We start from the raw sequence: 14,406 nt of genomic DNA, 5'->3' as shown, positions 1-14,406 counted from the left end.
TCCTTGAGCCATGAAAATTCCTTCTGTTAGGGGGAACGGTGGCCAGAGGAAGGTGAGTGTGACTGCTTTGGCTGCCGGGAGGAGGGGGAGGCGAGAAAGTGTGTTTTGGGATACCCAGAAGTCCTGATGCTTGTCCCCATGTGAGTTTATGACAAGTTGAGAGATGGATACAGAAGATAGGCAACTGGAGCTCAAAATGTCCCCTTCATGACTGAAGCGGCTTTCAATCTGTGTGCAAAGGGTTTGCTAATTCTCTCCTTGATTTCAGCAGATATACCATTCATCACAGGCACAAGGGCAGAACCTGTTAGGCCCCTCTTGACGGCAGCAGTGGGGAAGACCACAGTGGACTCTCTGTAGCTCCCCAAAAAAAGACAGAAGGGAGGGGAAGGGAGAGAGATCTGAGAGCTAGTCTAGCTCATTGGATTTCACTCCAGGCAACTCTACCCCCTAGGGGGCTTTGGAGAGGGTTGAAGGCAGTTTTGTTGGGTCACAAGGACTGGAGGCTCCTGTTGGCAGGTAGTGGGCAGGGATTGGGGGTACTAAACAACCTGCCATGAGCCTCTGCAATGAATTGTCCCGTGTCCTTGCTGCCACTTTGAGAGACTCTGGCAGCTGATGTGCCTCCAAGTGGAAACAAAAGGAACAGGGAATAAGGGTTCCCACATTGCCCATCAGGAACTCGTGGACCCCTGACTTCCTAAGGGAATGGACTGGGTGGGGGGCAAGAGTCTGGGAGCTAGGAATCACGGCTGCAACTGGCAAACTATTACTAAGTGTTAACCCTGGGAAGGGCCCTTTGCTTGGCAGGACCCCAGGAAAACAAACACGAACAAGACCTGTCTCTGTCCCTGAGGAGTTCACAGCCAGGCTGGGGAGAAACAGTAATAATAATAACTCACTTATTAAGTGCTGCATGCCAGATGTGTCTACATACATCTTTTCATTTAATCCAGTTCTGAGTCTGGGTCTATGATCAGCCCCCATTTACAGATGAGGAAACTGAGGCTCCAGGGTTACATGATGTACCAAGGTCACACAGGTGCTTGTGACCGGGCTGGGACTTGAACCGAGGCCCATGATCTTTCTAGACTCTAGGCTTTAGGAAGTGATCTTATTTGCCCCAGGTAGATATTTGGAGGATCCTCCTCTCTCTAGATACTGGTAGAAAGGTTCCCTGGAAATCCCCCCACGTTGAGTATCCTATGGAAAGGGGACAAGGTGGCCAATGCAGATTGAGTTCCTGTGCTGAGCCCTGTGCTGGGGACCGCTGAATGGGAGCAGTAGGATGAAGAGAGGCCAAGTGGCTGCTGAGAGAGGTGTCACAGGGGTGGGAGCCTTAGCTCTGCACACTTGAACTCAGGGGCCGTGGCTTCTGAAGAGCCCGTCTCTGGCTGACTAAGCTCACAAGAACCTGCCACACGAGCCAGAGGCCGAATGTGTCTGCCTCCGTGAGTAAGCGGGTAAGCGCACAACTCTGGGGCTGAAGTGCCTGGGGTGCAGCTCCCCTCTACCCCTCACTCGCTGTGTGACTTGGGGCAGGTTACTAATCTCTCCAAGCCTCAATTTCCTCCTCTGTGAAATGGCAATAAAATGTTCAACTCGTGTTTGCCCTCTCTGTCACTACCATTTACACATTACATATTCTATGCTGGGCGTCCTGCTAAGTGCTCGCCGCCATTGAAGCTTCACAGAACCCCATAAGGAGTAGGCTGTTGTGTCTTCATTCTACTAGTAAGGAAACTGAGGCACAGTGAAGTAAGTAGTTTTAAGTAGAAGAGCAGGGGCTTGAACCAGGTCCTCTGACTCCGGAATCAGTGTTTTTAGTCTCTATAGCTCTCTATAGTCTTCTCCTGGGACCAGAATATTCTTGCCTTTCCAAGGGGGCTATGCCTGGTACCTGGACACCTATATAGTTTAAATGAGCTAGTAGAATAGTGAACCTCCTGGAGTTTGCCAGGCACTTGGTGCTCCACAGCAGAGACCAGAGCCATCTGAGCCTGGAATCCCTGTATCTACTGGTTTCCTACCAGTAATTCGGCTCTGGTGCAGCCGAATGAATTCTCCTTTGCACCCCCTTTTCTGTGCATCCTTCTGTTCCCTTCTGATAGAGCACAGTGCAATTGATTAGGCCTCTGTTTTCTCCATTTCAATCACATCCTGGCCCTGCCTCCCTGAGATTACAGGCGGGTCACCTTGATTGCGGTTTCCACCGTTCACAAACTCTTGAGTCGTTTACAAAACCATCTCTCGCCTCATTCACTCCCCCACCTGGCTCTTCTCTGTGATGCTGTGTAGATTTTACTGGCTTAAGACTCAGAGGGCAATTTTATTTCCAAGTTCATGGTGGGGGAGGAGGACACCTAATTAACTAATGTTGGGTGTTTCACATGCATCATCTAATTTGATCCTCACCACAAGGCTGTGCAGCAGTGTGATTATTCCCATTTTTCAAAAGAGGAAATGAAGACTCCGAGAGGCTACAACATTTGCCCAAGGTCACACAGCTGGATGGTAGAGTCAGGATTTGAGCCCTTGGACTTCAGAATCTCATGCATCCCACTGTGTCATATTCCCTTATTTGATGGAGCAGCATGGGAACGTATAATACTAACCTAGAGTCAAGTTCAGGGAAAGCATGGTGTAGATAGGGGTCTGGAGTAGCCCCATATATGCCCGAGGATTATATTCATAAAAGAACCAAGTCATTTAGTAATTTTCACACATTTACTGATGTCTCCTGTAGGCTCCTGACCAGGAGGCAGAACAGTACATGATTACAACACTTAGGGGCAAAGTCAGTCTGGAGGCCAAGGGAGATTTCTTGGAGGACATGAAAGAAAAGTCTGCCTTATGAAGCAGCCAAAGGGTGAGATCATCTCCCATGGAGGGAACAGCATGTGCAAAGGCTCAGAGATATGGTAGAGCAAGGCCAAGTCAGGCGAGTGCAAATAATTATGTATGGGAGGATTGAGGGTGCAGATGAGGCATGGAAGAAGAAGGTTGGGGGATTAGAGGCAAAAGGCAGAAGGGTCGAAAATCCAAGGGGTATGGCTCCTGAGTTGTAGAGAAAAGTCACAGAAGAAATCTGGGGGGTGGCCAGGACTTATTGGGGGTGTCTATCCTGGATCCTATTGTTTCGGTACTGAGCTGGATGGGCCCACTATCCACTCCAGTAGTTCTCTCCCCCATTTACACACACACACACACACGCACACGCACACGCACACGCACACGCACACGCACACCAGCTCCTGGACGGTCCTGCAGTGAGTGAGGTCCATACTCCACCTAGTGTCCATTCTGGGTACTACACCCAGAATTCTAGGAAACTTTCCCCTGGGAGGGGAAGACTGGGTCCCTTTAGGAACTTCCCACCACAGAATGGGAGATAAGGCACAGTTCCTGCTCTCAGAGAGCTCACAGTTTAATGGTAGTTAGGTGAATAGGACAGGCACAGGCTGAAAATGACGATAAATGGTGTGTGGGAGAACAGGGTTGGGTCCTAACTCCGTTGGACAGGGGGAAGTCTGGAAGGCTTCTCAGTGGAGGTGTTGCTTCACCAGAGACTTGCAAAGGGAGTAAAAGTTTGCTTGGTAGAGAAGAAAGAGGACATTCTAGACTTGACAGAATTAAGCGAGCTCAGAGGCAGGGACGTGCAGGGAGTTATAATGAGGTAGGCGTGACTGGAGTGTAAAATTTGAGGGGCGTTTGTGGCTAAAGATGAAGATAACCAGATAGGCATGGGTCATGTCTGCCAAGCATTTGGGCTAGGATTCTAAGCCCTGGACAATGGGAAGCCACAGGATTTTGAGCAGGGGAGTAACAAAGTCAGGTTCACTTTTCAGAATGAACCCTCTGGTGACCAAGGCAGAGCTAGGATGGAAGGGTAAGGGGCAGGGCGGGGATACCCCTCTTGATGCAAAGAACCACACCAGGTCACACTAATAGGAGGGTACATGGCTTTGGGCAGGTCTGTGAACCATACATATCAACACATGTGATATCACCTACAGACACGTCAGTGGGATCCCAGGCTGAGCACCCACAGACCAACAAATCCATACTGATACACATGCAGATGCATAACTCGGGTCCAGGAGCCCAAGGGAAACCAAGGACATACAATTATCTCCAGACACAGGCTGACAGTGAGAACCACACATACCATACCCTGACAGACCTAGGAATTCTCTCTCTCTCACACACACACACACACACACACACACACGCACACGCACACGCACGCGCGCGCACTCACACATACACAGTGTGGCTGTCAAGGGCCCTACCCTGCCCCCTTCTGTGTCCCCCTCTCCCCTCCCCCCCGCGACCCCCCCCCCCCCGCCCCGTCCTTCACCACCTCCAGCAGGAACAAAGCTGACCTTTGCCCTCTGGCCTCTGGCCTCTCCTCCCACACCCCCTGCCCAGAGGGAGGAGCTGTTTGAAGTCTGGGCTGCAGCTGGGGTTTCCTGTTGCCTGGAGGAATGTGGGAGGACTTGTGAGGAGGAGGGGCTAGCCCAGGAGGAGGGATAATGGGGGCCTGGGGGCCTTAGATCCCACTGTACCACAATGAGGAGGGGCTTCCTGCTTCCACGGTCTCGTGGGCCCCAGCTCTGAGCTGTTCCCATCCTGAGGAGGGGAAGACCAAGGCCATAATGGCTCCAGTCCAATGGGTCTCTTGATCCTGGATCTGTAGCTCAGAGGCTTAGAAGGGTCCCTCAACCTCTCTCAGCCCCAGTTTCTCCTTCTACGGGCTGGGCTGAACCACTCTCAAGCAAACCACACCTCCCTTGAGGTGAGCTCCAAGAGTGGGGCTAACCCTAGAACTTTTGTATTCGGGGAAGGCAGTGCCCATGCCCACCCAAGGCTCATTTCACTCTGCCCTTTCCGTGAGCTCAAGGGCCTGGCTCCAGGCTGCTCTGACCTCTCAGTTATTGTCATTATTTTTTTTAAGATTTTATTTATTTATTTGACAGAGAGAGAGTTAGCAAGAGCAGGAACACAAGCAAGGGGAGTGGGAGAGGGAGAAGCAGGCTTCCTGCAGAGCAGCAGGGCTTGATCCCAGGACCCTGGGACCATGACCTGAGCCGAAGGCAGACACTTAACGACTGAGCCACCCAGGCGCCCCAGTTATTGTCATTATTATTATCACGACTCAATCCCTCAACTGGCCCTTGCCAGTTTTCAAAGTGCTTTCATACCCTTGTGCTCAGTAAATCTCCACGGTCCTGCCTGTAAGACAAGGAAGGAATTACTCCTCTATTTTACACATGTGGGAACTGAGACTTGGTGAGGTGAAGGACACGAGAGTCGATGCACAATCAGAACTGGGCCTGTCTGGCTCCTATTCCACAGGGCCTCCAAACCCTATAGTCCCACAATTTTATCCCTAGACTCTCACCTCTACTTCCTAGGGTCTAGGTATACCCTCGTCTGCTGCATTGAAACAAAAGTGGCTAGAGGGAGCTGAACCCAGAAAGGATGATGCAGGCTCTTCCAGAACCTGGGCCCTCTCCTTCAGGCCTGCCTTCTGGGGGAGCGTACAGCTACCCTGCCCAGCCTGTGGTGACCCTGACACTGTTTCTGAGGACTGGGTAGCCCCCTTTTAGACTGCGGCTACTGGAGCAGACATGGAGAGTCGACACTAGGTGGCGGCAGCAGCCCATGGGAAGAATCAGCTTGAGTTTGTCTAGGAAGACCCCCCCCCCCAAAATAATTTAGAGAAGCTCCAAGAGAAAGACCTGCAAAACTCGGTAATGTTTGGTTTCCAGTGATGCTCAATACCTTAGGGGCTAACAGTACCCACCCTCTCTGGGAAGGGGGCAGCTGAAACAGCCTGGAGGGGAGGTGCATGCTTGGAAAACAACAACCTAATGTCTATTACTCTCTCACTCAAGGAGCCATGGCCCAACCGGCTGATCTTGCCCTCTGCACCTCATCACTAAACCTCTCCCCTCTCATGCCTTTCCCAAATTGCTCTTCATCTCAATCTACCTGGGGCTTCCCATCTCCCCTAAAGCACCCAACTTTCTCCCAAAACTTGATTCAGACTAGGTAAAAGAAAGGGGAACCTGACCCTCTTCCACCCTCCCAATGCTAAAGTCTCTCCCATGGGGTACCAGCTAGAGCAAGATGCCAAAGCCTCATGTATTTGCAATAACTTTAGACTCAGGCTTTGGACCCAAAAGGGCCCCTAACAACTTAAACCGCTGCTTTCATTAATATCTGACCTTAGAATACTTCCCATTCAATGAATAAATCTTTGAACCCACGGTCTGCCTGCAAAGAGAAGCTGCTCCCAAATGGGGGCCTCTCCAGCTGGCCCTGCCAGCCCCTTGATGCCAGATAAATAGGTGTACTGTTTAGACTGTTTAGAACCCTCACTCTCTCTCATTGCTGCTGCCCTCCTAGCCCTGCCCCCATCAAAGGGCCTAGAGGGTGCCCCCCAGAACCCTCTTCTTTTGCCCTGTGGGGGTTTCAGACTGCCCTAAAGGAGGTGCTTGGGAGGGGGAGAGGTGTAGGGAAGGTGGTGACGGGGAGTTGTAGTTGGAGAAATGTCACCACCTGCCTTTGTCACACTCTGGCCATCACCCTGCAGGGCCAAAGGAGGAGTCAGAAACAGGTGGCCCAAGAACAAAGGCACTTGCGAAGGAGCTTCAGATGTGGGGCAAGACAAAGTCAGCAGAAACATGGCCAAGGAATGTCAGATACACAGATGAAATGGGAGACTAGCAGAGTACCAGTCAGGGCTGATGTTAGTGGCTACTGAGGACTGGACAATGATCCTGCATTATTCTTCTCAGTGTCCCCTGTGAGCTCTACATGTTTCAGTTAACATCTGTTGAATTAAAGTACCAAAGGAGGACACACAGATGCTGGGAGTGAAGGTCAGACAGAGACCTGGGAGTCACAACCTCCTGCCATGGCCCAGAGGTTAGGCAGTGGGCATTCGGATCAGATCATCCCTGGTCCAGCAGGGCTCTACCACTTCCAAATGAGGGGACCTGGACCTCACTGCCCTCATCTCTAAAATGGAAATGACAATAGCACCATTTCACTGGGTCTTTGTGGAGTGAGGGGCCCTGCTGTGTCCAGCAGCCTTTCCTGGGCTGTCCAGCTACTTCCCCCTTGGTAACCAGGCCCAGGCAGGGCACATTCCCATCTGTGGGGATAGGCCAGGCAGGGGGCCTGGAGCTAGGGGCTGGATAACAGATGTGACCTGAAGAGGAGGTAGGTGAAAGTGCTGAGCCCAGCCCCTTGGCCGCAGCAGGAACTCTGAACTGTTGAATCTTGCTTCCTGACACAACCAAAATGCTCAGTCGAATTCAGGAAGGGGGAGGGGTGCTATTTGTGGATTATCCAGGACTTCTGTGCCCTGGCCACCCTTGGACTTCTAGGAAAACTAGGAGTTGCAGGGGCTAAACCCAGTGGTCAGAGCTTGGGACGGGGGTCCCTGAATCAGGAGGAAGCGGTGGTGGGGCTTTGAGGTTTCTGGAGCAACCCTCGCGTCAAAAACGTCGTCCTTTAGTCGATAAGAAACCTTTTCAGAAAGGGAGAACGTCCCCAGACTCAGAACGCCGGTCTTCCCCTCTCTCCATCTATCCTTTAATTGGGGCGCCCCAGAAAGTCGCAGGCCCTTTGGCTAATCCCTTGATTCCCTATTCGACTCATTCCATTCTCAGACCCCGCCCCTTCGCTCCCACCCGCAACCTCCGCCCAAGCCAGAGCCCCCCGCAGGGAACAAGGAACGAGAGAAACATCCCTAGTCCTTCGGGAGAACCGGCACCCTTGGTGAACGGAGGACGGACGCGCCCCCTTCCCCCACGAGGGGCCCGCGCGCAGTCCCCGCGGGCTCCCGGCCGCGCCGTCGGGGCAGCCGGCTCGGCCCCGCCCTCCCCGCACGCCGAGCGGCCGGGGTGGGGACTACAAGTCCCGGCGTGCCGCGCGCGCGCTCCCCCCTGGGGTTCCGGATGGTGAGCGGCGAAGGTAAGGCGAGCTCGCAGAGGCAGCGGCGGCGGCGGCGGAGACGGAGAGAGGCAGGCAGGCAGGGCGAGGGCGAGAGACGGAGGGAGGGAGCGAGCGAGGCAGACCAGACAGACAGACAGGCGGGCGGGCGGGCGGGCGGGCAGAGCGAGCCACCCGCCAGGCTGCGCTCAGCCCCGCTCGCAGCGGAGAGAGCAGAAGGCAGGAGGAGGGAGGGGAGGAGGAGGAGGGAGGGAGAGAGGGAATCCAGCTACCACCACCCAAAGCCAGCGTCTGCTTTCTGTCCTCATTTCCTTTTCCCACCCAGCTCGGAAAGCAGAGAAAGGCAGAGAGAGCGAGAGATAGAGACAGTCAGAGAGACAGACAGACAGCCGGAGAGCGGGAGGGAGGAGGGCGGAGGAGGAGGAGCAGGAGGAGGACTACGCGGGGCGCGTTCCCTCCCAGGTTTGCAATGGGGGGGTGGGGGCGGGGGTGTCCAGGGCTGTGAGAGTGTGTGCGCGGCGGGGGGAGCGAGGGGGGCGCAGAGACCGAAGGAGTGATCGAGGTGGGGGGGGGCGCCGCGGGAGTGGGGGGCCGTGTCCAGCGGAGTTAGCGGCGGAGAATGTGAGCCGAGACGCGAGCCATGCTGTCAGCAACGGCGGGCGGCTCAGGGCTCCTCCACGACTCCTCTCCCCAGCAGCCCGGCGCCCGCGTCGCTGCCGCCGCCGGAAGACTGACGCCCCCCAAAGCCCCTCGCCTGGCTCGGACCCACGGAGCCGGCAGCCCAGCACTCCGGTGAGTGGCGCCTCCTCCCGAGCCCTAGACCCCGCTGGGGACCGGCCGGCCGGGCTCTTTTGTGCAGCGCCCCGGGGGGGGGCCCGCGCCCCCTCCGCGCGCCCCGGTCCGGTCCGCGGGACCCGGTGGCTGCGGTGCCCGCGGTGCGATCGGTCTTTGTTTCCACCGGGGCCCGCGGCTCGGCTGGGCTCGGCTCGAAGCCTGGCAGGCAGCGCCGGGGAGGGGGAGGGGGAGGTGGACGAGAAGGGGGGGCGGGGAGGGGGGGTTCTCGGGTTTCCTGGCCGCCCCGCAGCTCCCCCGGCTCGGGGGCGAGGTGCGCGCCCAGCGCTGCTGCGCGCCCCCTCCTCCTTCCTCCTCCCTCGGTCTTTGGATTTAAAACTGCAATTTGCTCTCCAGCTTGCTGAGAATGTGGGGGGGGGAGAATGAAGGGGGGACCGTGGGAGCGGAGAACAAGGCTGGATTTTAGGAACGGCGCTGGGAAAGGGGGAGACTGCGGAGGGAGGAGCCCCTCCCCTCCAACCCCCAAATCCCAAGGTTCCGCTGGTGCTCTGGGAGTTGAGGGGCGGGGACCTAATGACCCGGAGGGGGTGTGGGGCGGAGGAGGGATTTGGGGGTGGCCAGGGCCGGAGGGGTTGGGCCGCGTGCCCGGTTACCTGGCGAACAAAGTCGGCTCACTTTTGCATAAATAAATAAATAATCGCCTATCAATGCGTTTCCTCTGGGGCTCTGATTGAATCGGGCCCCCTCTTCCCCAGGGGGTGGGGTGCTGAGTGACAGCTGTCAGCCCCCTGGGCCGGGAGCTGGGGGTGAATTGCTGAATCCCTGTGCCTTTTGGCTAAGGGCGCCTTCTCCTGCTGGGTCCTGGTCCCCGGGCAGAGCCAGAGGGGCAGGGGGCTGGCTCTGAGTCTAGGAAATAACCTTGTTTCCTGTTCTACAGGAAAAGGGACAGCGACCCAGAGTTTGGGGGCTGGGGATGAGGACTAATGGGAGCTGGAGGGGTTCCCTCGCAGCCTGACCCCCCCAGCCTCCTGCCAGGCGAAGGGGCCAGCTGAGGGAGGAAGGATGTGGGCCTTGCTGGCCGGAGGCGGGAGCTGGGGCTGTCCCTGAGGCGGGCAGCGGGCACAGAGCGGGAGGAGGGAGAGAGAGAGAGAGAGAGAAGCGGGGGCGGGAATTCTCTACCGCAGACCCTGGGGGCCAGGGCCAGATGTGGAGGGGTGGGGAGTCCCCCCTCCCTCCTAGCTTGGGGGCCCTGGGGCTGGGCTGGGAGGGGCTGAGCCTGGTGCCCTCGGTTCTGCACCAGCGCCTGACTGGCAGGGCCAGCTGAATTTGGGCCCAGGCGTCACCCTGGGAGGCAGGGCCAGGCTGCACCAGCCTGGTCCCTGAGCACAAGGAGGGACCCTTGGGGGGCCTGTGCCTGTCTGGCTGGGCAGGCGTTTCCCGCCGGACCAGTTGGTGTCAGGCGGGACTTGGCCCCAGCTCCCTGGGCAGAGCTCAGGGTGTGAGGACAAGCTTTGCCTCCGGGTCAGGGTGGCCACATTTTGTCCGCTGCTGCTGCTGGCGGGGCGGGGGCATGTGCCCGGGCCTGGGCAGAGTCCTGCCAGGAGTATTTGGGGTGTTTCTATTGTTGGCTTGTTCCTGTTCCCTGTGGCCCGGTGTGTGTGTGTGCGTGTGTGTGTGTGTGTGTGTGTGTGTGAGAGAGTGTGTGAGAGCTGGGGCTTTTAAGTGAAAGATTACCAGTCTGTCCATCCCCCGCACCCCTGGCTTGGAGGGGGGGCAGGCTGGATTGTGGTGGTGAGCTGTGGGGGGACCCCCCAGGTGGCATGTGCATGCCGCTTGCCATCTCCCTCCTTGGAGCAGATGTATATTTATTTTTATAGCAATGGAAAATCAAACTGGATAGTAAGTTGAATTCATTTTTTTTCTCCTGCTGTGTCAATAGTTGGAATAACCCCCAGAGACTGGTGAACTTCTTGCCCCAGAGCTCCCACCCTTCAGAGGCTGCACAGAACAGTGAGGGTGTGAGCTTAGGGGGACCAGTGGGCACCAGTCCAAACCAGTGACTCTTGTCCCTCTTGGTCTGGCACTGGGGCAGGTGCCTGGGTGGGCAGGTATTATCCCCTCCCCACACATCCCCCCTAGGCCCCAGGGTGTTGTCTGGCCTCAGCCACCTCCTTGGTCAGTACCTAAGCTGTGCCCAAGCCCTCGGGGACGTTCTCCTGGTGGGCTCCCTCCTCCTGCCTGGGCTCCCGGCCCACGTGCTGATATTTATTTTCTGTAGTAAAATCCATTTTTAATGCCGTTACTTTTGAAATAATATAGAGAGAAACAAATGTGATGTGTTTAAGTTGCCCTCTGTGAGTTTTTAATGTGATCTATAGCTGAGGTAGTGATGGAAGGAGCTGTTGGGCTTGGAGAAATTTGCTGTCATAAAGAAAAAGAGCTTGCTGTTTATTACGGTTGCTGGGCTGGGGGGTCTGGAACAGGGTCGGGGAGCAGGGAGCCCCAGCACCCCCAGATGCTGTGGATGGACAGTGTAGCTTCTCAGTTTGGGGGTATGCGCATTCCAGGGTTATTTCACATTGCTTCCCAGACCTTGACTGGGACTTTGGTGAGGGGGCTTGGGAGTTGGGGGGCTCTGTTAACCCCATTCCACCTGCTTAGATCTTGGCAGGGAAGCTGCTGGATCCCCTGTTGAGCTAAGTGGAGGTATACTGTTGGGAGGTTGGACTTGGACCCTACTGGAGATTAAGGGATGGAATCTCCACCTGAGGTTGTGGCTGTGCTCCAGGCTTGAGGGGCCAAGTGTCCCTGGCTGGGAACTGGGGGCGGAGGGGGGGGGCAGCTGCTCTGGACAGGCAGAGCCCTAGAGGGATATTGCTGGTTCTCAGATCAGTCTGGAGCATTGACTTTGAGCCACTCCCTCCACTTGCTTCTGTTTCCCATTGGCTAGGGGCTTTCTCCAGGCTAACCTGATCTCTCTCATTTCCCTTCAAACCCCCAGTGTCCCACCCCGAGGCCAACTTTGTTTGTTTGTTTGTAGAATACAGAGCTCTGTGTCTCATGCCAGTCACCCAAGACCAGGGGGTGCCGTGCCATGCCTTCATACCAGATGCCCAGACACTTCTGGTCGGGCTGAGTGAGGTCAAGCAGACTCACTATTATGGGATGGAGCCCAGCTCTGTCTCTGGGTCCCCTGGGTCTCTTGGGACAGCTCGGAAGAGAGGGGAAGCCAGGATGGGGAATGCAGGAAGGAGCGAGGATAACATTGTTGCTAATGCCAGCAGATGGGCCCCCGCAGGGAGAGAGCTAGGGGACGGAGGCGAGGGGAGGGGAGAGAGACCCAGACAGCCATGTGCCAGGTGGAGAGAGGGAAAGATGGTGGCAGAAGCCAGGGATGAGGGAATGAGAAAGCAAACAGTCAAGGGGAAGAGCCAGGATCACAGCCCCTGGAGGTGGGGCCCAGGGGACCAAGAAGGCCTAGGCATGTGCCATTCCCTGCCCCACAGCCAGGAACAAGCAGGCACTGTTTTTGGAGGAGAGGCGAGCAAATGTCTCTGGCAAGAGGGAGGAGACAGGTGGAAGAGAGAGGGAAAGACTCCCACGGGAGGAGGAGAATGGGGAGACGGGGGGGGGGGGGGGGGGGGATGCCCTGGGTCACTTGACTAACGGTCCTGCCCCAGGGCAGCGTCTCCCTCTGCCTTCTCCAGATGTCCGGAAACAGAGCAGAGTCTCCTTTGGACCTGGGGCTGGGGCCTGAGGCAGGAACAGTGCCCCACAGGTTGCTTGTGCTCCATGCCAAGGGGCACCTGGGATTTTAAAGGCGGGGAACATTAGGGTCCAAGAGATGCCAGGGGCATCATCCAGTTGGACCCCCTCACACATCGTTTGACAGGAGTAAACCAAGTCTAGAGAAGGGAGCCATTTGCCCAGGGTCACAGACACTTGGCCATGCCAGGCCTGGGACCCAGGCTCCTCGCACTCTAGCAGTCTTAGTTAGAGAATAAGGACAGCTGCAGGGGGCCTCCTGGGTGCAGAGGGGGGCCGGAGCCCGGGAGAGAGGAGCAGGCAGGCACCCTTGTGGCCAGAGCCCCCCCCCACCCACCCAGGGGAGGGGGAGGCGCCGCTGGCGGGAGAGAGAGGGAGGGAGGGGGGAGAGGAGGGGAAACAGTGAGTCAGGCTTCCAAGAGCTGAGGATGAGAGAGCCAGGGCTGGGAGGGAGAGGGCAGGGAGGACTGCTCAGAAGCTCAGAGAGGGAGGGGGCCCAGCCGGGGGCAAGGAGAGCTCTAGAGGGAGGGAGCCAGCCTCTGGCCCTGGCCCAGCGGTCGGGCTGTGCGGAGGGAGCAGCCAATATGGACTTTGCTCGTGGTAGGTCAGCGTCCCTTTCTTTCTCTGTGATTCCACGCCAGGGTCTCAGGAGGAGTAACTCTGCCCTCCCATCCCTTCCTCGGTTTCCCCATCTGTTGTGGGACTGTGGAATTTGGACTGTTCTTGGAGAGGGAATGGGGGGCACAGAACAGACCGGGAGGGTACTGAGGGATGTCACCTCTAGCTGCTGGCTGAGTGCTGGAGGTACTCTTGGCGCCTGCCACCAGTGCAGGGTAGGGCACATGTCTCTGGGGTAGGGCTCCTTCTTGAGTCCTCTGAGTTGCTGGGTGGGAGAGTGGGGGTGGCAGGCCATGAACGCTAGGGTACACTCTGCGCGCCTGTGTGCGTACACTCTGCGCGCCTGTGTGCGTGTATATGTGAGCGAGAATAAGGTGTTGGTCTGGCAATGGTTAGGTGGGCTACCTGGGGCCTCTCAGGACGGTGAGTGCCTAGACAGGGTCAAGGTCCCCACTTGTCCAGAACCAACCTCCACTTGGGGAGGGGGGAGATACTCCTCTATCCCCCCAATATCCCTATGGGTCAGAGGCTCTGGAGAAGCTGGGAGGCGGGAATGGCCCCTGTGGGAGCTCCATATGCCTAGAGCTGGAACCAGAACTAGAGCCATCCCTAGGGACTGCCTGGAAGGGCGGAGAGAAGGACCCCCCCCCACCCAGCTGACAAGAAACCAGGAGCTCTTAGCCCCTCCTTCTCCCAAGGCCTGGCACCCCCCCCAGCCCCTCCCTCCTGGATCCCAGCATCTCTGCCATTGGCTAGGAGATCAGGAAGGTGGGCACTGAAGATCCCTCTCCTGCAGGGCCTAGCTTTGGGGAGGGGGGGCACTGGTGAAGTGAGGCCCCCTGCCCCCCCCTTACCTACACATGCACAAACTCAGCTGCAGCGAGGCCCTGCTTTCTCTCCCCTTTCTGCTCTGGGGTCCTTGGCCTGGGAGCCCAGAGGAGGGGCTGCTTCTGCAGCTGGCTGGCCCCGAACTCCCAGCTCAGCCCAGCTGCTACTGAAGCTTCCAGAAGCTGCAGCTCTGCATCCCCTCCCCACTCCCCTGAGCCAGGAGAGGCCTTTGCTGACCTGGGGGAGGGTACCTTGGGGAGCGAGTGGGCACCCTTAGAAGGACTAACACAGACAACCAGACAGATGGGTGGTGGAACAGATGGACAGAGACACCCACGCACAGGCAGATGGAGAGAGACGGACAGATGGACCAGGACAGGGAGAGACGGACAGACAGAGGTGCTGGCAGAGAGAGGAGGAGTCAGAAAAATGGAA

At 57.0% G+C, this 14,406-nt stretch overlaps 1 protein-coding gene across 1 annotated transcript in view; it reads left to right on the top strand.

The window, feature by feature from the left end:
- Window positions 1-8,020: 8,020 nt before the first annotated feature.
- AHDC1 (AT-hook DNA binding motif containing 1) overlaps window positions 8,021-14,406 on the top strand; it is a 65,086-nt gene continuing 58,700 nt past the window's right edge. Inside the window, 2 exon segments of the mRNA XM_027624990.1 lie at window positions 8,021-8,430; window positions 8,663-8,760. The gene's annotated coding sequence lies outside the window, so the exon portion shown is untranslated.

The sequence above is a fragment of the Zalophus californianus genome, chromosome 4 (assembly GCF_009762305.2).
Source record: "Zalophus californianus isolate mZalCal1 chromosome 4, mZalCal1.pri.v2, whole genome shotgun sequence".
In the NCBI taxonomy this organism is placed as follows: Eukaryota; Metazoa; Chordata; class Mammalia; order Carnivora; family Otariidae; genus Zalophus; species Zalophus californianus.
This window is presented reverse-complemented; position numbering and strand designations above follow the sequence as displayed.